This window comes from Leuciscus leuciscus, assembly GCF_965113295.1.
Source record: "Leuciscus leuciscus genome assembly, chromosome: 21".
In the NCBI taxonomy this organism is placed as follows: Eukaryota; Metazoa; Chordata; class Actinopteri; order Cypriniformes; family Leuciscidae; genus Leuciscus; species Leuciscus leuciscus.
Genome location: NC_138745.1, coordinates 17,545,331 through 17,572,473, shown reverse-complemented (window position 1 = coordinate 17,572,473; position 27,143 = coordinate 17,545,331). Strand labels below are relative to the sequence as shown.

Below are 27,143 nucleotides of genomic sequence, written 5' to 3'. Positions count from 1 at the left end.
GAGTATCCAAAACCTTTGGTAACACCGGGCATGTCAATCCACCTGAATGTGGCTTACCTGAACCCACTGCCAACGCAGAACCTGAAACCACTGCCAATGCAGAACCCATCATGGAGACAAATGAATATGACGATGGATTTACCGAGCACTTGCCTGTGGAAACTACACCAGATGGAGATGATACAGAAATGGGCAACCTTGTGGAACATGAAACTGTGACGAAACCGAATGAACCTCCTGAGGATTCGGTTGAGGAACAAGGACATCAATCGGACGACTCACCTGATAAAATGGACAGTAAGGAACCCATTACAACTCAACCAATTAGACGATCAGAAAGAGTCAGACAACCCTCAAAAAGACTAGAATATCCTAATTTAGGAAACCCTCTTGTGACTGTTGTGAAGTCACTGTTCCAGGGGTTGAGTACAGCCTTTTCAGAGTCTATTATTAGTAAAGACGAACAATACTTGATGCACATGCAACGAGACGTGCATGATATGTAGGGGGGAGGGTGTAACCCAGTAGAGAAAATGGGTCATTTTCTCTCCTTTTTGCTGTATTTATATATATGCATTTTTATTTTGAAAAAAACTTTTATTTTGAAAAGAGGAAATGTGATTCCCTCGCTCAAACTTTATTTTCCTGTTTTTCACGGTCAAGTTGGGTGATAATGACCTTTTGATTTGTTGGAAATGGTATTAGTCCCGCCTTCCAAGCTGCAGACCGGATCACTCACTAGTTTCCGGCCTTTTGCACGCGGGAAATGAGCGAGACAGGCTGTAGACGGTCCAAGCTAAAACTTTTGAGTCGTTTGTGAAGGAGCACGAGCTGGAGAGGCTGTGTTGTTGTTGGGTGTGTTGTTGTTGCCTTGCTGGTTCCTCACGATACCTCATCTTGGTAAGTTCGTGCCATGTGAGAATTAGGAAAACATGCTAGAGCATGCTAAAATAAGCACGATGCTAACGCTAATTGCGAGTGCCGTTTTTTTGTTTTGAAAGCAATGTAAAAGCTATTTTTGGTTAAGACATGGATCATACCAAATGCTATTTTAGTTCATAACAATATTGAGAAGCACTTTTAGTTATTTTTGTACTATTTTTGGTCCAATGTAATTATTATTTTGAGGTTGATTGTACATTTTGATGGTTTATCATATTAAAGTGTACAGTAATTCTACTGTAATGCTAAACCCAGTTGCACAGATAAGGTTTTACTGATAGAAATGTTGATTTTTGAAGGAGATTATCTGAATTCATTAGTGTAATTCATTTCATGATGTACAGAAAGTTAAAATTTGTTTAAAATGAATGAAATAAAAATGAATATGCTAATTGGTTAAAAATATTTAATCATAATGTTATGGTTGAATAATATAAAAAAGATATTTGAGTTAAAAACATGCATGTAAAACATTACTGTATATTTGTAGTATGGTAATACGAGAAAAGATAAACAAAGCTATAGCAATTGAGAAGAGATAGGATAACAGACTTTTATTTAGCTGTAAACAATAATACCATTATTGTTGTGCAGGCTAGTATTACATGGTTAAGAAAACCCTGGATGGATTTCCTGGATTCTCTCCGGATGGAGATGGCGAGCCTGTGCCCAGAACTGGATTGAACTTCGAAGAACCACTTTTTCCCACCGTGCCGAGTGGTAACGCCTTAAAACACCACTTTTAAGGAAAAAAGGAACTGAACTATAAAGACAATTGACTTGACTTATAACATACGAAAGACAAACTGAGCTCAATGGGACTGGGGATATTTTTTTGTGTTGCATATGCCGGCTATGCTTATTGTTAAATATTGTTTATTTTGAACTGCTTTTATTTCTATTTGTTTACTAAATAATACTTTTTCTTACTTATTCTTTGCCTCCAGCCATTTCATTGCACATTCACCGTAGTTCCTATGGTAATCCTGCTGAACCTAGCAACTGGTCTATACTTTTAATTTCTCCTTACCTATTTAACGTGAGTCAAGGGTTACAGAAATATCACAATTCTCTATTTCAATTTCAATACTAACAAAGCAAAAACTAACAGACTAAATAAAATTAATTTAAAACAATAAAGACAAGTAAACAGTCAGTAATAAAATAATAGCAAATAATCAAAATACAAGCAATATGTAGTGAAGTGCTGCTGTTGGGTAGCACCTCGTTTGCATGTGTTGACTCCGCCCTAGAGGCCCGCAGGTAATTAGCGTCTCATTCATACGGGTATATCAAGGTGGCTGTTTGGCCACCGGACATTGCGTTGATGTGTGACTGTTTCGCTGGCACGTCATTTCTCTGCGTTCATCCTGGCTGGAGTTGCCGTGCGGTTTGTGGATAAGCACATGTGGTGCTGAGAGTTTGCAGTCGTTGTGTTTTCATTCTGGCTGGAGGTGCGGTGCGGCTTGTGGAGAAGCGCGTGTTCAAGCTGAGTGTTTACAGTGGTTGGTGAACACGCGCCGTTTGCCGTATACAAACGCACGTCATACTACTGCAATAATCCTCGCTGGTGAATTGCTGTTTGGCTTTCTGCTCGCCTTGGTATTATTTGGTTCTCACTCTGTTGCTGCCGGACGAATGACGCGATCGCCGCATGTTGGTGAATGAATCTGCCGTTATAAAAGTACGTGAAGACTGCTGCTCGGATTGGGACTTTCATTGCTGCTGTTTTGTTCCCAATATCTTTTTCTTTTGTTTATTGTTTTATTTCAATAACCTGCTGGCCAGTAGTGGCTCTCATGTGAGCACGCCCAGCATTCAATATATTTTTGAGTTGGTTTGCTTTATTATTGGGACAATTTAACTTCATTTATTTTGTTTGTTTTTGATCTTTTATGGGTTCGCCCTGTATTTCTTTTGTGAATAATATTTGCATTACTTAATAATTTTGTGAGTGATCCTCAGCCTGTTAGAGGAAAGAGGGTTGTGGGTGTTGGCCGGCCTGTGAAACTGGGACAGGCTGGTGACTGTAAACCAATGCACTGAAAACCTTACTGAAACCCACAACTACAGGTTTGAGTGGATCATATATTTTGTTTTGTGATATTGGGAATTGTGGTTGTGCCTTGTAAATTAGTATTCTTGTAAACTATTTCTTGTGTTGTAATTCGTTTTTCTTGTCTTTCAGGCACTGTGAGTCCGGAGCAGGAGAGCTAGTTGCTCTATTTTGGTGGTGGGGCCTGATGCACCGTGTGTGTGTGTGGTCTATAACCTATAGGGTTTGATCTTGGTTGATGTGAGGGTGCAGTGTAGTGCACGTGTTTGTGCTTCTCGACCATTGCTGATGTGGAGAAGTTTGGCGCTAGCTCATCCTGCTTCCGGTAATCACAAGTCCTGATAAGTCTGTATTGTTATTGTGTGTCTGTGTGTGTGTGCACGTGTGTGTGGAGTGATGATTGATTCCAATTGCCGCATATTTTAATATTTTACATTTGTCCAATAAAGAATATTTTTGTATTTTCTTATACCCACGTCTCCAATTTTCTGTGTAAGGGAAACACCGAACCTGTGTGTCCTCATTAGGATACTACTCTGGTTTAGTGACCAGGGTGGCGTAGTCGACTCTTCCTTAAATCTCTTTCTGTAATAAACCTACTGTCCGCCACATTTGGCGTATAGTCGGCAGGGTTTCCTTTTTTTGCACTAAAATTGAGAGACGTGGATATATGCATTTATTTTTTTGTTTTTTGTTGGGTATTGGGAACAGGACAGCAGCGTGGACCGTGACGGCAGGTTACTCTATTTGGAGGTTTTTGGGTGGTTCTCCTTCCATTGTGTTTTATAGAAATGGAGGAAGAATTGCAGGAGCTGAGGGAGCTTGTAGCCCAATTGCGAGCCGATAATACAAAGTTGCATCAGGACCAAGCTCTTGCAGGGCCTTCTGACCTCGGCCATATTTCCACTGTATCTGGTCCGTCGCTTGCTCCTCCTCCGGCCATTGACGCAGGTGCCATTTCTTCAGAAAGGTATGTTTTTATACCGAGAGACCGAAGGTGTCCCAAATTTAATGGTAGGTCTGGGGTAGGGATAACCGAATGGGTCGAGGAGGCACAGGCCTGCATGCGGTCCCGTCATTTGTCGGTAGCAGACAAAGCTTTCTTTCTTTTCGACCATTTAGAGGGGGAGGCACGGGATGAGATAAAGTATAGGCCTGCTGGGGAGCGGGAAGATCCCGAGAAGATTATTGCGGCGTTGAAAGAATTATACGGATGTTCTAAATCATATGTTGCCTTGCAGGAGGCCTTTTTCTCCAGGAGGCAACATGATGGTGAGACTCTGTTGGAGTTTTCACTCGCTTTAATGAGCCTTTTGGAGCAAGTCAAACAGCAATCGCCTACAGTTATGCCAAATGCCGAAACCTTGCTTCGTGATCAATTCGTGGAGCACGTGGTTGATAGTGCTCTTTGCCGCGAGCTTAAACAGTTTGTGCGTCGTCAACCTAGTGCCACTTTACTGGAGGTTCGCAGGGAAGCTATTAGGTGGGAGCAGGAGGGCATGCTGGGCGGGGCAAGAGGTCGCAGTCATTCTCTTCCCTCAGCACATGGTTTTCAATACGGCGTACAGGGTGTTCGTCCGGGTGTTTGTGACTCTCCGCAACGGTCTGAGATGGGTGAGTTGAGAGAGATGTTAAAACAGCAGCAACAGCAGTTAACCCAACTTGCACAAAATGTAGCTCAGTTACAGGACCCGTTTCAGCGTTCTCGTAGTCAACCTCGCCCTTTTCGTAATGGTCCGGTTATTTGTAGAAGGTGTCAAAGGCCGGGCCATTTTGCACGGGAGTGTGACGGGGAACGTGTTCCGTTTCGAGCACTCGCTCCTAGTAGGGAAGACACGAGGGCCAGTGAGGGTGGGTTGCATCATTCAGGCTCGTTATCGGGAAACTAGCGCCCGCCGAGTTGCAGAGTCACAGCTCGGTTGGGGGGAACATCAGCTCAGATGTGTTGCATATTCCTGACCCCATGTTAAATTTGATGTCCCCATGCCCTCATATTAATGCTCTTTTGGGTGGCATTTCAGTACCGTGCTTGATAGATACTGGGTCTATGGTATCTACTCTTACGGAGAGTTGTTTTTTAAAGTATTTCGAGCCATGGGGACAGGAACGCCTTAGAACCTGTCAATGGTTGCAACTTAAGGCGGCGAACGGACTTTCCATTCCTTATATCAGGTATATGGAATTAGATGTCGAGCTTTGCGGGAAATTAGTACCAAAATGTGGCGTGCTGGTAGTTAAAGACCCCCCGGGGGGCATGTGTGCTAAGGTCCCTGGAGTTTTGGGGATGAATGTACTGGGTAAGTGTTACCAGGGGCTTTTGGGACAACATGGCCCCTCTCTTTTTGAGTTTCCACCGGTAGCAAGTGCTCCTGTCTTTGTCGTTCAGGCATTGCAATATTGTCATCAAACTAGTACCCTTCCTCTAGTGGGGGAAACGGGTCAGGTTAAGACTTGCGGTCCTCGGGCACACCGCATACCCGGTGGTACCATTAAATTGGTAGCAGCAACTTGCTCGGAACAGTATTCCACCGGAACTGCGCTCCTTGAACCTCCAAAACTAGGACTACCCATGGGGCTATTGGTTTCTCCTGCCTTGGTTCGAGTGGTTAAGGGCACTGTGTATGTTCCAGTGGTTAATGTAGGGATCACTGATGTTTTGATTTTCCCTCGCCGAGTAATAGGCACTTTAACCAATGTGAATGTGGTCAGTTTGCCACCAGGTATTATTGAAGTGAAGTCTGCTTCCTGTCGTGTGTGGTCTATTGCTCCTGCCAGTATTCCAACTGTTCCAGGCCAGATTGATGTGTTGGACTTGTCCCTCTTATCCGGGGAGGAGCAATGTAAGGTTAGGGCCCTCCTGTTAAAGTATCAGTCTGTGTTTTCGGCTTTTGAGGGGGATCTGGGGGTGCACTAATATCATTTCACATGACATTCCACTCACCGATGACACCCCGGTTCGGCAACGGTATCGTAGGATTCCCCCATCTGAGTATGAAGTGGTAAGAGCACACATTAATCAGCTGTTGGATGCTCAGGTGGTGCGAGAGAGCTGCAGCCCCTATGCCTCTCCAATTGTGCTAGTGAAAAAAAAGGACGGTAGTCTACGCATGTGTGTGGACTACCGTCAGTTAAATGCTAAAACGAGGAAGGACGCATTTCCCTTGCCTCGAATTGAGGAGTCGCTGGACGCCCTGACTGGTGCCCGCTGGTTTTCCACTTTGGATTTAACCAGCGGGTACAGTCAGGTCCCCGTGTCAGAGGGGGATAAGCCGAAAACCGCCTTTTGCACCCCATTCGGGTTATTCGAGTGGAATCGGATGCCGTTTGGGCTCTGCAATGCCCCCAGCACGTTCCAGCGACTCATGCAGCGGTTATTTGGCGACCAGCAGTGTCAATCTTTACTTTTGTATTTAGATGACATTGTTGTGTTTTCTTCCTCTGTAGAGCAGCACTTGGAGAGGCTGGAGGTGGTCTTGAGTCGGTTGGAGCACGAGAGTCTGAAAGTTAAGATGGAGAAATGTTCGTTTTTTCAGACAGAGGTGAGGTATCTGGGCCATATTATATCTGCCCAGGGTGTTGCAACCGACCCTGGTAAAATCGAAGCTGTGGCTCAGTGGCGTCGTCCATCTAACGTCACTGAATTGCGCTCATTTCTCGGGTTTGCCAGTTACTACCGGCGGTTTGTGGAGGGGTTTGCTAAATTGGCAGCCCCTCTGCATAGGCTGGTGGCTGAGTTTTCTCGTGAGAAACCAAAGTCTAAGAAACAAACTGGGTTAAGTTTTGAGGGTGCTTGGGATGAACAGTGCCAGTCAGGCTTCGATACATTAAAAGGGAGGTTAACCACGGCCCCGGTGCTCGCATATGCAGACTTTTCCTTGCCGTTCATCCTGGAGGTGGACGCAAGTCATGGGGGGTTGGGAGCAGTCCTCTCACAGGAGTATGAGGGTAGGGTACGTCCTATTGCATATGCAAGTCGCAGTCTTAGGCCCACTGAGTGCAATATGGATAACTATAGCTCCATGAAGTTGGAGTTTCTTGCGCTCAAGTGGGCCATGACAGAGAAATTCAGAGAATATCTATTAGGTAACAAGTGCGTGGTCTTTACGGATAATAATCCGCTCAGTCATCTGACCTCTGCGAAGCTCGGGGCGGCGGAGCAGCGCTGGGCTTCCCAGTTGGGGGCTTTCGACTTCGAGATTCGGTATAGATCCGGAAGGAGTAATAAGAACGCTGACGCCCTTTCCCGGCAGAATCCACCGGAGCCGGGGTCAGAAGGGGAATTTTTCCCGGGGACTATGGTCCCGGTGTCATTACGGCAAGCTGTAGAGGTAGAGCCAGTTGTTGAGGCAGTACAGTGTGCGGTTACCACCATGCCTGGTTACTCATCGGTGGATCTGCGTCGGTTGCAGGAGGAAGACTCTGTGATTTCTGAGGTTTGGACTTTTTGGAGGCGTAAAGCCCGCCCTGGGCCTGAGGAGCGGCGACGCATGTCCGCTTCAGCCGTGGCATTACTCCGTCAGTGGGATCGCCTGGTAGAGAAGGAGGGGGTACTCTATCGTAGGGTTAGAACTCCAAGCGGTGGAGAGGAGCTCTGCCAGTTACTGTTGCCTGCTGTGTTGCGGTCTGATGTCCTCATGCAATTACATCAACAACACGGGCATCAGGGCATTGAGCGCACCACTGAATTAGTCAGACAACGATGCTACTGGCCTGGCTTGTCGTCAGACGTAGAGCGGTGGTGTCAGGAGTGTGAGCGATGTCAGGTAGCTAAAGATTCACATCCCTTGGCTCAAAGCTTCATGGGTCATTTGCTGGCCTCTAGGCCTAATGAAATCTTGGCCATAGATTTTACGGTGCTGGAACCTTCTAGGTCAGGAATGGAAAATGTTTTAGTGATGACCGATGTGTTTAGCAAATACACTCTTGCTGTGCCGACTAGGGACCAGAGAGGAGAAACGGTAGCCCAGACCTTAGTAACTGAGTGGTTCTATAAGTTTGGGGTTCCCAGTCGTCTCCACTCCGACCATGGGCGAAACTTTGAGTCTCTTTTGCTCCGCCAGCTTTGTAGCCTGTATGAAGTGGGTAAGTCTTAATCGAACCCTGCACAATCTGTTGCGCACACTGCCTGTTTCCAGAAAGAGGGACTGGGTGTCTTGTCTTCCTCAGCTCCTCTTTTCCTATAATACCACCCCTCATCACGCCACTGGGGAATCTCCACATTTTTTTATGTTTGGTCAAGAACCCCGATTGCCCGTTGACTTCCTGTTGGGTAGGGTGCAGGAGCCAGTGGCAGGGATGGTGCATGAATGGGTCATCGAACATCAGACCAGGCTGCAAGTGGCGTTTGAGGGAGCGCGGGAACGTTTACAGATGGTAGCCGCAAAGCGTAAGGAAAAGCACGATCAGCAGGTAAAGGATGCACCTCTTGTTTAGGGCCAGTTGGTGTACCTCCGTGACTATGGGGTAAGGGGTCGTCATAAGATTCATGATTTATGGAGTTCAGTCACCTACCAGGTAGTGAGAGCCCCTCGAGAGGGAGGTGCCGTTTACACCATAGCGCCAGTGGGAAATCTGAATACAGTAAAAACTGTGCACCGCTCCCAGCTGAAGAGTCTGATCCAGAGGGGTTCTTCGGGCCCTGTGCTCCCCAGTGACTCGAGTAATCCTTTTGTTCCTGTGGTATTGCAGGAAGAGGAAGTGGATCTGGTGCGGGTGTGTCCTGAGAGCTTCTCAGGGGGTCCCGAGTGTGTAGGTCTAGTTTCACCCGAGCACATTGCTCCCCCAATGGCAACAGGGTCTTCAGACCCGGTCCCCATAGGACGGGTGAATATCCCTGAGGAGAACAGTGGGGTTGAAATTAGGTTGGTGGCTGAACCCGCTGGGTCGGAAGATGGGCCTGGGGAGAGCGAGGTTGGTTTGCGAAGGATTGGAAGAGCGACAGCTGGTCGACACTCAAATCTCCATCATCTTCCTAGGCCCCTGTTGAATATAGTGCCTTCAGTGTCCCATTCTGTAACCGTGGTGTTCAGACCTTGGACCTGAATACTATGGTTACTGGTTGTTAGTCCATCGTCGGGGCGACGATGCAAAGGGGAGGGGTAGATTGTAGTGAAGTGCTGCTGTTGGGTAGCACCTCGTTTGCATGTGTTGACTCCGCCCTAGAGGCCCGCAGGTAATTAGCGTCTCATTCATACGGGTATATCAAGGTGGCTGTTTGGCCACCGGACATTGCGTTGATGTGTGACTGTTTCGCTGGCACGTCATTTCTCTGCGTTCATCCTGGCTGGAGTTGCCGTGCGGTTTGTGGATAAGCACATGTGGTGCTGAGTGTTTGCAGTTGTTGTGTTTTCATTCTGGCTGGAGGTGCGGTGCGGCTTGTGGAGAAGCGCGTGTTCAAGCTGAGTGTTTACAGTGGTTGGTGAACGCGCGCCGTTTGCCGTATACAAACGCACGTCATACTACTGCAATAATCCTCGCTGGTGTATTGCTGTTTGGCTTTCTGCTCGCCTTGGTATTATTTGGTTCTCACTCTGTTGCTGCCGGACGAATGACGCGATCGCCGCATGTTGGTGAATGAATCTGCCGTTATAAAAGTACGTGAAGACTGCTGCTCGGATAAGGACTTTCATTGCTGCTGTTTTGTTCCCAATATCTTTTTCTTTTGTTTATTGTTTTATTTCAATAACCTGCTGGCCAGTAGTGGCTCTCATGTGAGCACGCCCAGCATTCAATATATTTTTGAGTTGGTTTGCTTTATTATTGGGACAATTTAACTTCATTTATTTTGTTTGTTTTTGATCTTTTATGGGTTCGCCCTGTATTTCTTTTGTGAATAATATTTGCATTACTTAATAATTTTGTGAGTGATCCTCAGCCTGTTAGAGGAAAGAGGGTTGTGGGTGTTGGCCGGCCTGTGAAACTGGGACAGGCTGGTGACTGTAAACCAATGCACTGAAAACCTTACTGGAACCCACAACTACAGGTTTGAGTGGATCATATATTTTGTTTTGTGATATTGGGTATTGTGGTTGTGCCTTGTAAATTAGTATTCTTGTAAACTATTTCTTGTGTTGTAATTCGTTTTTCTTGTCTTTCAGGCACTGTGAGTCCGGAGCAGGAGAGCTAGTTGCTCTATTTTGGTGGTGGGGCCTGATGCACCGTGTGTGTGTGTGGTCTATAACCTATAGGGATTGATCTTGGTTGATGTGAGGGTGCAGTGTAGTGCACGTGTTTGTGCTTCTCGACCATTGCTGATGTGGAGAAGTTTGGCGCTAGCTCATCCTGCTTCCGGTAATCGCAAGTCCTGATAAGTCTGTATTGTTATTGTGTGTCTGTGTGTGTGTGCACGTGTGTGTGGAGTGATGATTGATTCCAATTGCCGCATATTTTAATATTTTACATTTGTCCAATAAAGAATATTTTTGTATTTTCTTATACCCACGTCTCCAATTTTCTGTGTAAGGGAAACACCGAACCTGTGTGTCCTCATTAGGATACTTCTCTGGTTTAGTGACCAGGGTGGCGTAGTCGACTCTTCCTTAAATCTCTTTCTGTAATAAACCTACTGTCCGCCACAAATAGTACAAATAAAAATACAATAGAACAAATATACAAATTAAATAAACAGTGCTTTATTTAGATTTTTATTGTAGGTCTAACAGTAGTCCCCTTTTGAGGGAACGTCAGTCGCATCCCGTGGGACCCAGTGTCTGAGGCATGTGTACCAACTAGCCACTTATGGCCGACGCAGTGATGATGCCGCAAGGTGCGCCCCAACGTATAAAAAGGGCACTTGAACACACGTCATCAGTTTCAATGTCTTCAGGAAGCCGCTTGTCTATGTGGATTGCAGTGTGTTTCAAAGGAAGAGAAGATAAGAGTGCAGAGTTATGATAAGCAGACAGTTAAAACGCTATGTCCCTCCATGTCCACGTTTCGTAACACCTGACGATGGTCATGAGCTGTGCCTTATCTGTCTAGGAATGGAGCATGCACATTCAGCCCTCGAAGGGGCTAGATGCATTCATTGCGATGATTTCTCACAGAGAAAGTTCTGCTCCCAGCTGGCACTCTTCATGAGTGAAGAGAGTCAAGCCGCTGAGACTTGCAGCTTGAGCCCTGTGTTTGCTGAAGCAGCATGAAGGCTGCAGCAATGGAAATCTCAGACAGAGCTGTTTGAGGAGTGTGAGGAAATTCCCTTCACTTCTCCCGCCAGCTCTGCTGTCTATCTGGCTGAAGCGGCAGCCTGCTTTGCGGCTCCTTCTGTGGTAAATGAGAACTTGTTGCTCGCTTATGATTTTAATAATAATAATAATTAGTTACATTTATATAGCGCTTTTCTAGGTACTCAAAGCGCTTTACAATGTGCAGCATCCACCTGGATGATGCGACGGCAGCCATATTGCGCCAGAACGCCCTCCACACACCAGCTTACTGGTGGAGAGGAGACAGTGATGAAGCCAATCAGTATATGATTTTGACGATATAAATAAAGTGTGGTGTCAGTAGAGACGGATGTTTATAAAAGATCTGTTTCCTGCTCTATGCAGAAAAATGCTGAATAAGATGAGCTAGTGGAGATTCTAATTTGTGCTAAAGCCAGACTGAGTTTGGAATTGTCTAGCCTTAAATGCAAGATCGCAGAGAGTTTCTTAGACGAGCGATATCTGCAAAGTGTACAGCTCCAGTGAGTCTTCCATGTCTTACAGACCTACACACTGAGGTGTCAGGTTCATGGAAACATCCATATTCCACTCATGTGGCCCATCCAGCTTCGAATTATTCAAATGTAGAGGGGCTGAACTAGTGGAGTTATGGAAGGATGCCTCGGTTGGAGAGGAATAGGGATGTCACGATACCAAAATTCCAGTAGTCGGTACCGATACCATTCAAATTTTAAGGTTCTCGGTACCAATTTCGGTACCACAGCAAAATCTGTTGGAACTATTTTTCTATTTTATTTAACTATTTGAACAAAAATATTAAATTCAATTCAATGACTTTATTTATGATGGTAATCATAAGTAAATAATACATATAAAATTAAAGGCTACATGCTGTTTAAATGTAAATATTGCTTATTAAAAAAAAAAATCCCATGGATCTACTGAATCTACTGTACAGTAGCCTAATATAATTATTTCTGTCAATTTCTTCAAGTTAAACCGAACTTTTATTTTGACAGGTTGCCGTGAAGACCTTTGAGTTTCTGTGTGTGTATGATATGACGATAGTTTTTTCTCAAATTAAACGGTAAAATGCTCATGAAGTGACTCTCAGAGTGGGTCTGGAGATGAATTTGAGACTGAAAACAGCGTGAGCGTCACTCGTGCTTCAGTGTGTGTGTGTGTGAGGTAAATGAAACCGCGCATCTGCACCAATCATTCACACAGAGACAAGCAGAACATGCAGGGTTAATATTAAAATAGTCTTTTTGCAGTTTAATATACACAGACACTATATATATTGTGGTATATATCGGCTACAGACAGTGCTCCAAGTAAAAAAGTTAGTCTGGAACCCCGCACTTAGATAAAAACACGGAAGCGACTTAAAGCAGCTGCTTATTAGTGGGTACCGAATATACCCGGTACTCCAGAAATGCTGCTATCGTCACATTTTCAGTACCGACTTGGTACCGAAGTACTGGTACTTTGACAACACTAGAGAGAAATTTTGCGAATTACATCACCCCGGGGACATCCTCATCGATGAAGTCTCTGTTTTGCCCTCTAAGCCATGTCAGATGACAGTGAGGTTGGTGAGCAGAGTGAATGCAGTGGCGGGTCAGACTGGTGGAGCTTTGCATACTATGGCAATATTGCAAGCTTACCAGGCAGATCAGCTCAAAAACCTAGATCAAGGGGACGGTTTGTCCACCGAGGCGGTCTCTGAATTGCAGATGGCCACAGATTTAGGCCCTTTGTGCTACCAAGCCAGCAACCCGTTCCCTTGGAAGGTCTATGGCTGCTATGGTGACGACGGAGAGGCATCTGTGGTTCAATTTGTCGGGCATCAAGGAGTGTGACAAAGGAGTGTATTTATCTCCTCCCCCTCTGAGGAGGGTGTTGGGGTACAATAATTCTGTTTTTAGAGGAGAATAAAATTATCCTTCCTCCCTCAACACGTCTTGTTTCAGAGGAAAATACAATTTCCTCCCTCACCCTCTGAGAAGGGTGGGATACAAGAGGTTGTTTTCTCCTGAGTAATTCTCCTAATCTAATGAGGGTGTTAGGGCATAATAATGCTGTTTTTTTTTTTTTGTAGAAAATAAAGTCTCCACCCTCACCCTCCAAGGAGGGAGCTGGGGTACAAGAAGATTGTTATTAGAGGAGAATAAAATACGGATGGCTGGCGTCAGGCCGAGCCGGCACTGTGTGTTTGGCTCCCTAGTAATAAATTCAGAAGTTGAGCTGGACAGATGTTTGATATGTCTATCTATGATAGTTATATTTTATTTTCTGTCAATTCTCCAGGTATCTGGGTATTAAAGGGAACATATCATGCTAAATCCACTTTTTTAGCCCTTAAATGCATTTTGTTGTATATTTGGAGTGTTTAGAAGTACAGAAAAGTTGAAATTATTCTCTTCAGGTGCTTCGTTGATATCTTTATATTCTGTTTTGGTCATATTTTTTCAACCGGTTCAGATTTTTCTGTCATCTATGACGTTTTTTCAACTATTACGTCACAGTATTTGCAGCGGAACTGCCAAATAAGGACATCGACTTCCGGCCCAACACTTCCAGCAATCCGCCATTTTTATTTCTCGCTGCAATTTTGTAGTCCAAGCTAAAGGATGCAGAAGTTACGATAGGGTAAGTTAAAATGTTCGGTTGTTGGATGTAGTAACCCACACGCTTCATTACACCGTCTAATGTAGATGAACTGCCGCGCTTGTGACAGGGCGCATGTTTAACTGAAAGAACGAGCAGAAAGAGAGACCCGGTCGCGCGCACTCTCTCTCTTCGGAGCCAGGCGAAAGTTTAAACAAGACTTCACTGTCTCAAAACTAGGCGCTGTCTTGCTCTCTCTTCCTCGCACATATTAATCAAAATAAATCGACACAGTGGTAAAAGGTCGGAAGACCAAAGTTTCATGTGTAAATACAGTAACACACCATTGCGATACATACATCCATATGAAGACGTTGTTCATTCGTCGTCTTCATTTTCATCTCGCTCCGGCTCCGACTCTGGCTCGAACATGTAAGGCTGGATCGACAAGTCTTCCGTTGTTGACATTTTGTTAATAACGTGTGAATAAAAAGTTTCTGTGCCGCTAGATAATCGTGTCTCTGCTATCAAACTACAAAAATGGCCGAACGGGGTGGAGTTGAACCGAGTGTCACCTCTGCAACCTGGAGAGGGGGCGGGATATGAAGTGTCTCAATTGCATTTAAAGAGATCGCACCAAAACGAGTTGCTCTCAGACGCACATCAGAAAAGGGGTAGAAAAGGGGCCTGTGGAGCTATAATAATGAGGAATTCAGACCCAAGCATTGCAGTTCCGCTTTATATATGTAGCACAGTGCTAAAAAGCATTTAAGTTAACTAAGTGCTAAATAACTTAGATTACATAAAGTTCATAATTGTACATTAGAACTAAAGAAATTATCTTAAAGATATACAAAAATTTGAATTTAGAAGTAAGCTTAAGAAACAAATTTATTGTAGTTCATCTCCATTCTATTCATTTTGAGTAAATGTAAGGGATTATGGGAGTTGTAGTTTGATATACAATTGTGTTTGTTTCAGTTATGTGTTTACATTTATTCTAAGAGTTTTTGTTTAAAGGATTTCATTGGTAAAGTGAAATGTATAATGTAACGTAATATTTTGATGTTTGGTGGTAAAAAATATTTTATTATATGACTTTTGTATGCATGGAATGACATGTGAGGTGAAAGGTCGCAAACCGCGGGAGGAGAGAGACTGAATTCGGTTGTTAAGTCGTGACGTAACCACTCTCCGATAATACTCTTTCCGGGTCCAAAGTCCAGGTCCTCTCTACCTACCTACCGTTTTCGCTAGTGTTTTGGTTGTTATTGAGTGTTTTTACAATGCCGCAGTGCTGTGTCCCGTGTCCCGAGCTAACTCACTTCAACCTCGTAAATCTTCTTTTTCATTGACTACGTTTACATGCAGCCAATATCCGGGTTATGGTCGGGTTAAGGTCACTATTTGGGTTTCTGAAACATTCGGAATAACGCGTTTACATGCGTGAGCAGAGAGAGTTACTCCTGTATACATGGAATTTACAATATCCCGATGTAAACGGCGACGCGCGGTTAGCGTCTGGACGTACGGACTTCCTTAAGACGCAATATGCGTCATTTCCGATTCTTTTTCCTGTATCCAAAGACAACAACAGCAGCAGCACGCGGATAATGAATAGTTCGGGGCAGATAGCGATCGCCTTTGTTTGCGCTTTCCTCCTCGCTCCAAAAGTGTGGTGCTGTGCTGCGTCTCGCCATGTTTACCTCTACTTCTTGTTTACTTCCGGTATACTGCACGCGGGTTTCTGTATGCGCCGTCCCTACTCAAAAGACCAAGATTCCTTGCGAATAGAACATGCGCAGAACACAAATCAATGTCCCTTTTGATGGGGATATGCCGATACGCGTTTACATGACCAAATATTCGGGTTAGAAAGGGGGTACCCCAGGTATAATATCCGGGTTTTTAAAAACCGGGATATGAGCATATCCGGGTTTTTGCTGGTGTTTACATGGCCGTGCGCGACCGGGTTATTGCTAATATCCCGGTTTTGAACGGGTTATTGGCTGCATGTAAACGTAGTCAATGATGCCTGGACTCTACCCTTAATTATGCCACCTGAGTGATGAGCTACACTAACCACTCTGTTGGTGTTAAAGGAATTTAAACCCTTTTTGACCGCCAAGGGTGCCTCACTAAGAAGGACGTGATCGTAAATAAATTTACAGGTTCCACCATTGTTATTTCTGGACGAGACGAGCGCTAGGACCCGGAAAAGGCTAAACTTCACGTGTGACGTCAGACTTAACAATCGGATAGCTGAGGAGAAGTTGCGTCGATGACTTGCTCCATGCTTTAGTGGTTAAACTGTAAAATAGAACGTGACAAACGTTGTATATTTGTATATTTGTGCACACAATCGGACTGAATTGTGAACTTGGAAACCGAAGATTTTGTAGTTATTGACGTTTGCCAAAGCTAACATCTCGCCGCCGTGAGGATGCCTGTCGTGTGAGTGATTTCCAGTCCATGGACATCGCGTGTGAGAGACTGCCTGCCCGTGACGGTGCGGTAATTCGACGGAAGATAATTCTCACTTGGGATTAAGGTATCTTTAATTGTTTCTCTTGCTCCAAAGGGAGTGAAGGGGTCATTTTGTTTGGCCACACCGAACACAAGCGTCGCTCCAGGCCTGCAACGGTTAGGTTTTAGCTCATTTGCCGGCTAGGACTGGGGTGGGGTGAATCACGTGTGAGTGTGTGTGTGCGTGTGGGCCCGCGTGTGTGTTTCATGTTGATGTGTTATGTACTGTATTTTAGCCTACTGTTGAATGTTAGCTAAAGTGAGGTTAATGTAGCCTACAAGTTTCTAAGCTCTTACTACATTTTGAGGCTATTGAGGTATGTAACTTTTTTATTTCTTTTACATTTTGAGGATAATTCAAACTTGAGGTTTGAGGTGATTTAATTTTATTCAATAAGCTTAGTAAGTATTTGTTGAATACTTTTCTTCATTTAATACACTTGTATATAATTTTTTTGTTTATATTGAGAATTCATTCTTTTGGTGAATTTAATATTTGATTTATTCAGTAAACACCATTTTATTTAACATTTTAATAACTGAGTTCTGAGTATTTACTTAGTGTAAGATATCATTGGGTAATAGATTTAATATGTAAATGATATTTCATGTGAATATGGTTTAAGTCAGTTACACACAAGTACAGGGTTGTGGTTTAAAAGTTTATTAGTTATTCAAAGCACATGTAAAGTTACACAAACAGACATTTAAACAGGAAGTCAGCAAGAATTCTATATATTATATACAGTTTACTAGGATTAATTTAAGAACCCAGGAACGCCCTTTAGTACCAGGAGATAGGCCTAGGGGGCGCTACATCACAAATGTATGATTTATATGTAAAAAGGAACGATTTAAAAGCATGATATGTCTCCTTTAAGTAAGGTTATGCTCCTTACTGGGAGTGTTGTGTTTCACCGCTCGCTGACAGACTCTGGCGCTGGGCCTCTGAATTTCAATGCCTAGGGTTTTAGATTACTTGTACCTTTAGCAGGCACTGGTCAGTAAGGTTGGGTATCGAGAACTGATTCCATTTTAGAACCGGTAACAAATTTCCAAAAACCAGGGATTTGATAAGATGCACGCATTTTGATTCCGCTTATCGATTCCTGACTTTGGGGCCTATGCCTTCGCCTATGAAAACATCTCAACTTTTCAGAATGCGACAAGCGCACCACAGGTCATGCGACAAAAATCAACCGACCTTTCCATAACCACATCGAAAGCTTGGCCGAACAGCTGATCATAGCTGTACAGGGCGGGTTTTTATTTCTCATTTTCATAGTAGTAAAGCTAATGCAAGGGCTAGAAATCAATTAATCCTTTTCTGATACTTTCTCGTCATCATACTTCCTCGTCATCATCATCATACGTTGCATAGCAACGACAGATGCCACGGGAGCGCACTTTCCATGCGTTTTTAGACGCGATATGTGAATGGCCCCTAATTCAGGTTAAACGGATAATCTATTTGGTTTAAATTGTTTTAGTTTTGTTTAAAATGGAGATCACGATAACATACATCAGACAACTACACAGAATAACATGTTCCATTCTATTTTTTCTTTTTAATAAAATTTGTCAAGTCAAGTCATCTTCATTTATATAGCGCTTTTAACAATGTAGATTGTTCCAAAGCGGCTTTACACTGATTTACTAGTTGACATTTCAGGACCGCGCTGTTGTCGCGTCCAGGCGCAGGTCCTTCATCAGATCTGGATACAGCCTGGATCCGGCGGACTGCGGTAAACCTCGGGATAAACAGAGAGACTAATATTAGCGTAGACGCCATTCTTCTTATGATGTAACGAGTACATCAGGATTTATGGGAAGTGTTCACGGTTCCGGCTGACCTAATCTATGCAGCCTAACATTGAATTATAAAAGTCTTTAATGTGTTGTGTGTATGGTAGGTCAAAGAGATGTGTTTTTAGTCTAGCTTTGAACTGACAGAGTGTGTCTGCTTCCCGGACAGTGTTAGGAAGACTGTTCCAAAGTTTTGGTGCTAAATAGGAAAAGGATCTACCGCCAGCAGTCGATTTTGATATTCTAGGTATTATCAACTGGCCGAAATTTTGAGATCGCAATAGACGTTAAGGACTATAATGCGTTAAGAGCTCGCTCAAGTACTGCGGAGCTAAACCATTTAGTGCTTTGTAAGTAATAAGCAATATTTTAAAATTGATACGATGTTTAATAGGGAGCCAGTGCAGTGTTGACAGAACTGTGCTAATATGGTCATACTTCCTGGTTCTGGTAAGAACTCTAGCTGCTGCATTTGGAACAGCTGTAATTTGTTTATTAAGCGTGCAGGGCAACCACCCATAATAGCATTACAATAATCTAGCCTTGATGTCATGAACGCGTGGACTAATTGTTCCGCATTTGTCAATGAGAGCATAAGACGTAATTTATATATATTTTTAAGATGGAAAAATGCGGTTTTACAGATACTAGACACGTGACTTTCAAATGGTATCAAAGAGCACACCCAGGTTCCTAACCGACGACGAAGCCTTGACAGAGCAGCCATCAAGTGTTAGACAGTATTCTAGATTATTTGAGGAAATTTTTTTTCCAATAATTAGAATCTCTGTTTTTTCAGAATTAAATAGTAGGAAATGACTAGTCTAGACTAGTTTTATATCACCTATGCATTCCGTTCATTTTGTGAATTGGTAGGTTTCGTCAGGGCGTGAAGAAATATAGAGCTGAGTATCATCAGCATAACAGTGAAAACTAATTCCATGCTTCCTAATGATATCTCCCAAGGGTAGCATGTACAGGGTAAACGGCAACGGTCCTAGTACTGAGCCTTGTGGTATGCCATACTGAACTTGTGATTGATAAGACATCTCTTAATTTACTGCTACAAACTGATAACGGTCAGATAAGTATATGATTTAAACGATGCTAATGCAATTCCACTAATGCCAACATAATTTTTGAGTCTATTTAAAAGAATGTTGTGGTCAACGATTTGTCTTTTGTTTGTTGGATTAGCATTAAAAATACAGGCAGCAGCATGATTATTAGGCTGCTGTCTTTTTAAAGTGGAAATTAAGCAGTCAGTCAAGTTAAAACATTTTAGTAAATGGATTTCCACTCAAATCAAAATGATTTATCAAACACGATAAATGTAACTATTTAAAGGGGGAAAAAATTGTTATAGGTTTTGTAGCAAGGGCTCTGCCATCTTACAGCAATACAACCTGCAATGTCACAGGGTTACTATATTCTAAGAAATAATTTGTTATTAGAAGAATAATGCACTGAATTTTCACCAATGAAGACACCATGAGCCAGAGAAAGAAAACAAAGAGGGAAGTTTTTTTCCATTAAGTGAAAATAAGTTTGTTTAGGGTTAGTTGGGAAAGTGCATTATATTCCAGGGTAGTCTATCCATGGAAGTTTGTTATGACTGCTGTTTATTTTTTTAAATCTTGCATTCTACATATACCAATTATTTAAAATTGCTTATGTGATATAACATCATTAAGAAATAACTAACATGATTTAACAATGAACAAAATAATATTTATAAATAAACATTGACCAAGGTGAACACGTGCATGATATTCATAAATGCATGATATTCATACACTCACCTAAAGGATTATTAGGAACACCTGTTCAGTTTCTCATTAATGCAATTATCTAATCAACCAATCACATGGCAGTTGCTTCAATGCATTTAGGGGTGTGGTCCTGGTCAAGACAATCTCCTGAACTCCAAACTGAATGTCAGAATGGGAAAGAAAGGTGATTTAAGCAACATTGAGCGTCATGGTTGTTGGTGCCAGACGGGCCGGTCTGAGTATTTCACAATCTGCTCAGTTACTGGGATTTTCACGCACAACCATTTCTAGGGTTTACAAAGAATGGTGTGAAAAGGGAAAAACATCCAGTATGCGGCAGTCCTGTGGGCGAAAATGCCTTGTTGATGCTAGAGGTCAGAGGAGAATGGGCCGACTGATTCAAGCTGATAGAAGAGCAAATTTGACTGAAATAACCACTCGTTACAACCGAGGTATGCAGCAAAGCATTTGTGAAGCCACAACACGCACAACCTTGAGGCGGATGGGCTACAACAGCAGAAGACCCCACCGGGTACCACTCATCTCCACTACAAATAGGAAAAAGAGGCTACAATTTGCACGAGCTCACCAAAATTGGACAGTTGAAGACTGGAAAAATGTTGTCTGGTCTGATGAGTCTCGAATTCTGTTGAGACATTCAGATGGTAGAGTCAGAGTGAATGAGAGAGTGAGAATGAGAACATGGATCCATCATGCCTTGTTACCACTGTGCAGGCTGGTGGTGGTGGTGTAATGGTGTGGGGGATGTTTTCTTGGCACATTTTAGGCCCCTTAGTGCCAATTGGGCATCGTTTAAATGCCACGGCCTACCTGAGCATTGTTTCTGACCATGTCCATCCCTTTATGACCACCATGTACCCATCCTCTGATGGCTACTTCCAGCAGGATAATGCACCACGTCACAAAGCTCGAATCATTTCAAATTGGTTTCTTGAACATGACAATGAGTTCACTGTACTAAAATGGCCCCCACAGTCACCAGATCTCAACCCAATAGAGCATCTTTGGGATGTGGTGGAACGGGAGCTTCGTGCCCTGGATGTGCATCCCACAAATCTCCATCAACTGCAAGATGCTATCCTATCAATATGGGCCAACATTTCTAAAGAATGCTTTCAGCACCTTGTTGAATCAATGCCACGTAGAATTAAGGCAGTTCTGAAGGCGAAAGGGGGTCAAACACAGTATTAGTATGGTGTTCCTAATAATCCTTTAGGTGAGTGTACATTCATAATACATAATTTAGAATGTGGTACATGTTAATTGTACAAATTTTGCCCCACTACTTTAGGAGTAGTGGTGCCACTAATGAAGTGATCCAATTATTCTAAATTTTACAGGATTAATCTCTCATCTAAACTCACTCATAAAATACAAATTACCCATACAAATGAAAGAACTTCTGATTGGACAAATGTAGTGTACAGCTCAGGGGTCAGCAACCTATGACACGTGTGCCAACATTGGCAGACGGAGGGGTAATCGCTGGCACGTGAGCAAAGATGAATGAGGTGTATGCATTTCATTCAGATAAAGTACCTCGTACTTACATAAAGATCTACATTTGAGGTAGGGGATAGCGGGTGCACAACATAACGCTTTTTGACTTTCTCAGTTTGTGTAAACCTACTTGTGTGACATTAATTTCACACGTCTAGTACACTTATGTGGTTTAGTTTCATTAATACAGTGTATACTTTTTTCTTGATTTACCCCGAAAGAATGGAAGTGAAATGTGACAACATGCCCCATAGGTGGGACATGTTGTAAAATGTGAGGGGCACATACATGACCATAAAACTAATATTTTATTAGATATCTGATCTAATAAAAAAATACACAAGACAAACTAAAATATTTTGTCAATAAAATACAATTATTAACTTTTTCATATAAAATAATGGCATTTTTTAATAATTAAATTTTGACAACAAACACACTGAAAAACACATACAGCAAAGTTCAAAACTATTATTTAATAATTTCTGAACTGTTTTTATTCACCTTTTTCTAATGGTTTCTCAATAGAATTAATAAAAGTATAGAATAGAATAATATAGTTATAATAGGGGCTCGTTGTAAGTGTCATGCCCCACCTGCGCATCTGGGTTTTCAACCCATTAGTGTCTTCTGCTGGTGAGATCAGCCTTAAAGAACTATCTCAACTGTTAAATAACATATATAACACTTAAATAATATCAGATGTGTCTAGTTTTAAATAAACAAAAAACAGAGTTTAAAAATGAACTTAAGAAATTTACTTTTGCTATGGTTAAATAAATGTTCAGCGATACCTTCCAAAGATTTGTAAAAAAATTGCGCAATCTTTTCTCTATATAGTGTTAATATGGCAACTGGTAAATACACTAAGTTTCGTCATGCTGGCATGTGTGGAAAGTTTTAAACCATGTGTGTTACAACTAGCCCCGCATTAGTTTGTGCCCCTCTCACCCCTAATCTTTCCTCATAGTAACACAGCTTATTTTTATTAAAGTGGTGGTAAAAATCAAGTTTTTAATGTTGTTTATAAGTATATGTGGTTTTTAATATGCTTTAAAGGGATAGTTCACTTTGAAATTAAATTTTGGTATGTTTTAGCTTACCTCAAGGGCATCCAAGATGTAGGTGTCTTTTTTTCCGCAGTAGTTTCAATTTTGATATTTTTAGGTCAAACCGTTCTTGTCTGTCAGTCATATAATGCAGGTCGATGGTCACTTGTCTCAAAACCGTAGCCAATGCGACATCTAGTGTATATATCTATACCCGCCCGCGCTCTCAGATCACTTGTACGTGGCTGTGTACAAGAGGTAACAACGATATAAATACTGTTCGTTTTCTCACACAAACCGCTCGTTTCGTGTCTTAGGCCATCAATGTGTACTTACGATGGGGAATTGTTTAATTTGGACGATGGGGAATTGTTTTAATTTGGACTCTGTGCATGCTCTTTGAGACCGTGACCATCGAACTGCATTATATGACTGACAGACAAGAACGGTTTGACCTAAAAATATCAAAATTGAAACTACTGCGGAAAAAAAGACACCTACATCTTGGATGCCCTTGAGGTAAGCTAAAACATACCAAAATTTAATTTCAAAGTGAACTATCCCTTTAAGACAAACCATGTGCAAATTCATAAGTCAACACCATTGCTGAGTATTTTCTCTTTAAAACTGTGGTGAACCAAAGACAGTCTCAAAAACGCGGTTTGAACGCGCGTCACAAACTACTTAATAACCAATGACGTCAACGGGCCGGCCGGCTTTAACATATCATTAACCACAAACTAGCAGGGGAATTTCGAGGGAGGCCATGTTATCCCGTATATTTTTCTGTTGATATGAAAAATCAGGAAGATTTAGCAATATAGTCGGTGTATGATGTAGATTATGATGTTATGATGAACTATATGCCTTTCTCCACTGATGTTCTGAGTTGTTCAGTTTTACGACCATTAATGGTTGCTTTGTCTAGATGTTTAAAGAATGACACATCATCAAAACCTTTCTGGTGATTCAGGCTTACACACAAAAGCATTATTTATTCAGGAGTGATTAGTAATTTTGACAAGTGGTTTCATTACCTGAGGCGTTTAACAACCAGAGGGAATACATGTTGATTACTTAAGCCCTATAGATGAATATCAGATGTCACCAACGTCTCCTCACTGACGTCACTCACTTCTAAAACTTGTCTGCCGCCGTCTTGAGTACCTGATTCACGTCAGTCGCAAAGGAACTAGCTAGCTATGCCTTCAATATGTCGTGCGGTGGGGTGCAACAACAAAAAAGGAGACCCCAAAATATCCTTTTACAGGCTACCTCAGGACGAAAAAAGACGCCATAATTTGCAGGTGGGACATGTCCCCACCACTTTTGAAACATCTCGCGGCACGAATGTACCAATACAAATAAACAAAACATCTCCAGTTAACTAGCAGAGCATTCATTTCGTTCGTTTGTTAAATAAGAGGCGATCTAGCGCTGAAATGTGTTGTTTCTGAAATCAAGCGATCAAAGTGCTCGTTGCCGCTGCAATCAGTGGCGCGGAGACTGTGTTTGTTTGTGGCTCGCACACAGTCTTCACTCGGAGAGTGAAGTGATTGGCGCTGACGTGACGAGTCTCCACGCGCTTCAATGTGGAGAGACTCTCTATTCGTTCCGGTGAAATTACAAAACAAACTGCACACAAACGTGTCCCTGCCTGATATACAACCACTGATAAACATAATCGGTTTTGATGAGAAAAAACAAACAAAAAAACAATATGAGTGCGGATTAGAACCCAGAACCTCTGACACACTTGGCAAAAGTTCTGCCCCTGGACCATTTAAATACAAGCTTAAAATAGTCGGATCAACATATAATATCATTGAATGCCAGGATTGGTAGTTCGGTAGCAGCAGACAGAGGCTGGAAGTACGCATCAGGTATCGCGTAGGGATCACACCCTAACGATATTATTTTTTGAAAGTAGCGTTTCTTTTCATGGCAGTCGAGGTGCGAAATGTTGTCTTTCGCAGCCATTTACTGTATCTGTACGAAGCTGTAAATAGTAGCAAGCTAGCTAGTTAATACTTGTCAGTACCATAGACAGTACTCGGTAGGTACTCAAGATGGCGGCAGTCAACTGGAAAAAGAGCGGATGATGTAAGAGGTCACGTGACTGATATTCATGTATTTGCACTGGATTAGTATTATCTGGGGACCTCGTGTGGTTTAGAAATTACCCATCCCCCATCTGATTTCCGTGTGGCGCATTCACACGGGATAAGCGAAGCTTGAGATTTTACTCTAATTTACAGACTTATCTCCCGGATATGCTGTCAATAGGCTATTGCTTGGAAATGTCTTGTCGTTAGGTCTAGCTGTATGATGTATCATAAACAGAAGAATGTTCCTTACCGCATGCTGCTATACATGTCATCCATCTCCATCTAATCATTAAGGGCCAAGCACAGAATGTGCGTAGGCACCTATTGTATCTGTTGGCGTACCAAAAATAATTCTTCTTTTTCTTCCGCTCTGGGAGTCTATGGCAGCCCATAGAACCGCTTGCGGGAAAGTTGTGCAATTTGGCACACTGATAGAGGACAGACTGAACAGTCACCATAGCAAATTTGGAGTCTCCAACTCATTCCCTCATCTTTATGCTAATAACTTTTGAACCACAAGGGCTAGAAACAAAATTCCCTGTTCCTCTGATTCCCTAGCTCAAGACGATTCGATTGCACCCTATGACGTCATTTTCCGTCATGGAAAGTTTTCCGCCATTTAGAATTTTCCGAAAAACCTACTTTTTCGAACTCCTCCTAGGCCGTTGCTCCGATTTTCACGAAAATTGAACCAGCTTATCTACAGACCATGCCGACAAAAAGTTATGGAATTCAAGTTGATTCGCTTAGCAATTTTCGGAAAAACCCACCAACAAATTTTACGTAGCGCTTGCGAAAACAGACGTAAGGCAGTATCGCCGCAACGCTTTATTGGATTCAGACCAAACTTGGTACATGTCATCCCAACCATGACCTGAGGCTACATGCTGCGTTTCGGTGCAGCACCACCTACTGGTCCGGAGATATGAAAAATGGCTATTTTTGCTTATAACTTCTGAATAGTTTGCCCAAAAATCATAAAATTGATCTCGTTAGATTCAGGCCAACATGCTGAGTCGACTGATATCCAATTTTACCATATCAGCCATTTTGGCTGTCGGCCATTTAGAATTTTGTGCTAAAATGCTGTATTTTAAGAACGCATGAACAGATTGTTACAAAACTTGGTATGGATCATCAGCAGAATACCCTGAAGGAGCGTGAGAAGTTTCGAACCAGCGCCACCTTGTGGTCAAAAGTTATAACAACATTTACAAAAAGACTAATAACTTTTGAATAAATCTGCCTATTGAAATGCCACTGGTCTTAATAGATTCCCTGGGTCACGCTGAGAACATAGATACCAAGTTTGCCATATTTGGCCAAACTTCCTGTCCGCCATCTTGATTTTCAATCAAAACCTACTTTTTCGAACTCCTCCTAGACCGTTTGTCCGATTTTCACCAAAATCGAATCATATCATCTCCAGACTGTGCCGACTAAAAGTTATGGATTTCGTGTCGATAGACAAAACTGTTTTCGTATAGTGCAGCAGCAAATTTGAGTCATGATGCCAAAAGCACTATTCAGGCTTTATCTCTGCAATGCCTTGACATATTGACACCAAACTTTGTATGTGTCATTGTCACTTCACTCTGACCACATCACATCAGTTTTGCTGCTCCACCTATTGGTCGAAAGTGATAACCCATTAAATCATATTTTGAATTACTTTTTATATGATTTTTCAGCCATTTCGCCTAAAATCCTCTTTAAATGTCTTTAATTGCTCATTGTTGCAGTTGGTCTGACACCTTCAGCCATGTTGGCATATCCTGTCATCTGCTTGCGCTTGGCCCCGATAATTGCTGCTTGCAGCTATATTTCTTTTTGCTTTTGCTCTTCTGATGGGTTTCAGCTTTCTCTTTCTACAAATTGTATAGTTGTATGGTGTATAGCGATATTACCCAGCACCCAAAATACTATCAAAACACTCCAACACAGCCTCCATTCTTCACGAAAGATGGATAAAAAAGCTTTTATGATGATATCACTGAGATGCCGATTTGCACAGGACTAATATTAGCACCGAGAACCTCGGTGTTCTGAGAAATATGGTAGGTCATTTGCGGGGGAATTTTTACTTTACAAATTACAGACATGGCCGATTCACGCGGGATTAAGATCACAGACAACCTCCGCAATTATTACAAATGACTAGAGGTCACCAGGTAATACTAATCCAGTACGAATAGGGCTTTTGTTTCGGGTATAGTGCAAACATGCTGTGCTGTTGCTTATGTCTAGCTGTGTTTCTTTTCCGCCTCCCACTGGACATTTAAGGTACTGCACTATGTTTATATAGTTTACTTTCGGTTTCTCTCAGTGAACACAGTCAGTGTTTCTCAAAACCAAGAATGCAAAGAACAGACTTGTGTTCTTGGGGAGAACGCTCTTGCTTGTTGTTCTTGGAAGAATGGACTCACAAGGTGACGAGCACACAGAACGCTGCTGACAGTTTGAGACGATGTGTTCTTGCTGGTATTGCGCAATAATACCCCCCGCACAGACGCCGTCTGCAGTACCCAAACAATTATTGCTCCACTGTCATCTGCTGCAATGGTCTCTTGACTGTGGGGTAAAACGAG

General features: G+C 42.6%; 1 protein-coding gene across 7 annotated transcripts in view; it reads right to left on the bottom strand.

The window, feature by feature from the left end:
* Positions 1-27,143, bottom strand: part of arhgap23b (Rho GTPase activating protein 23b) — a 551,994-nt gene that overhangs the window by 208,659 nt on the left and 316,192 nt on the right. The gene's annotated exons all lie outside the window — the stretch shown is intronic.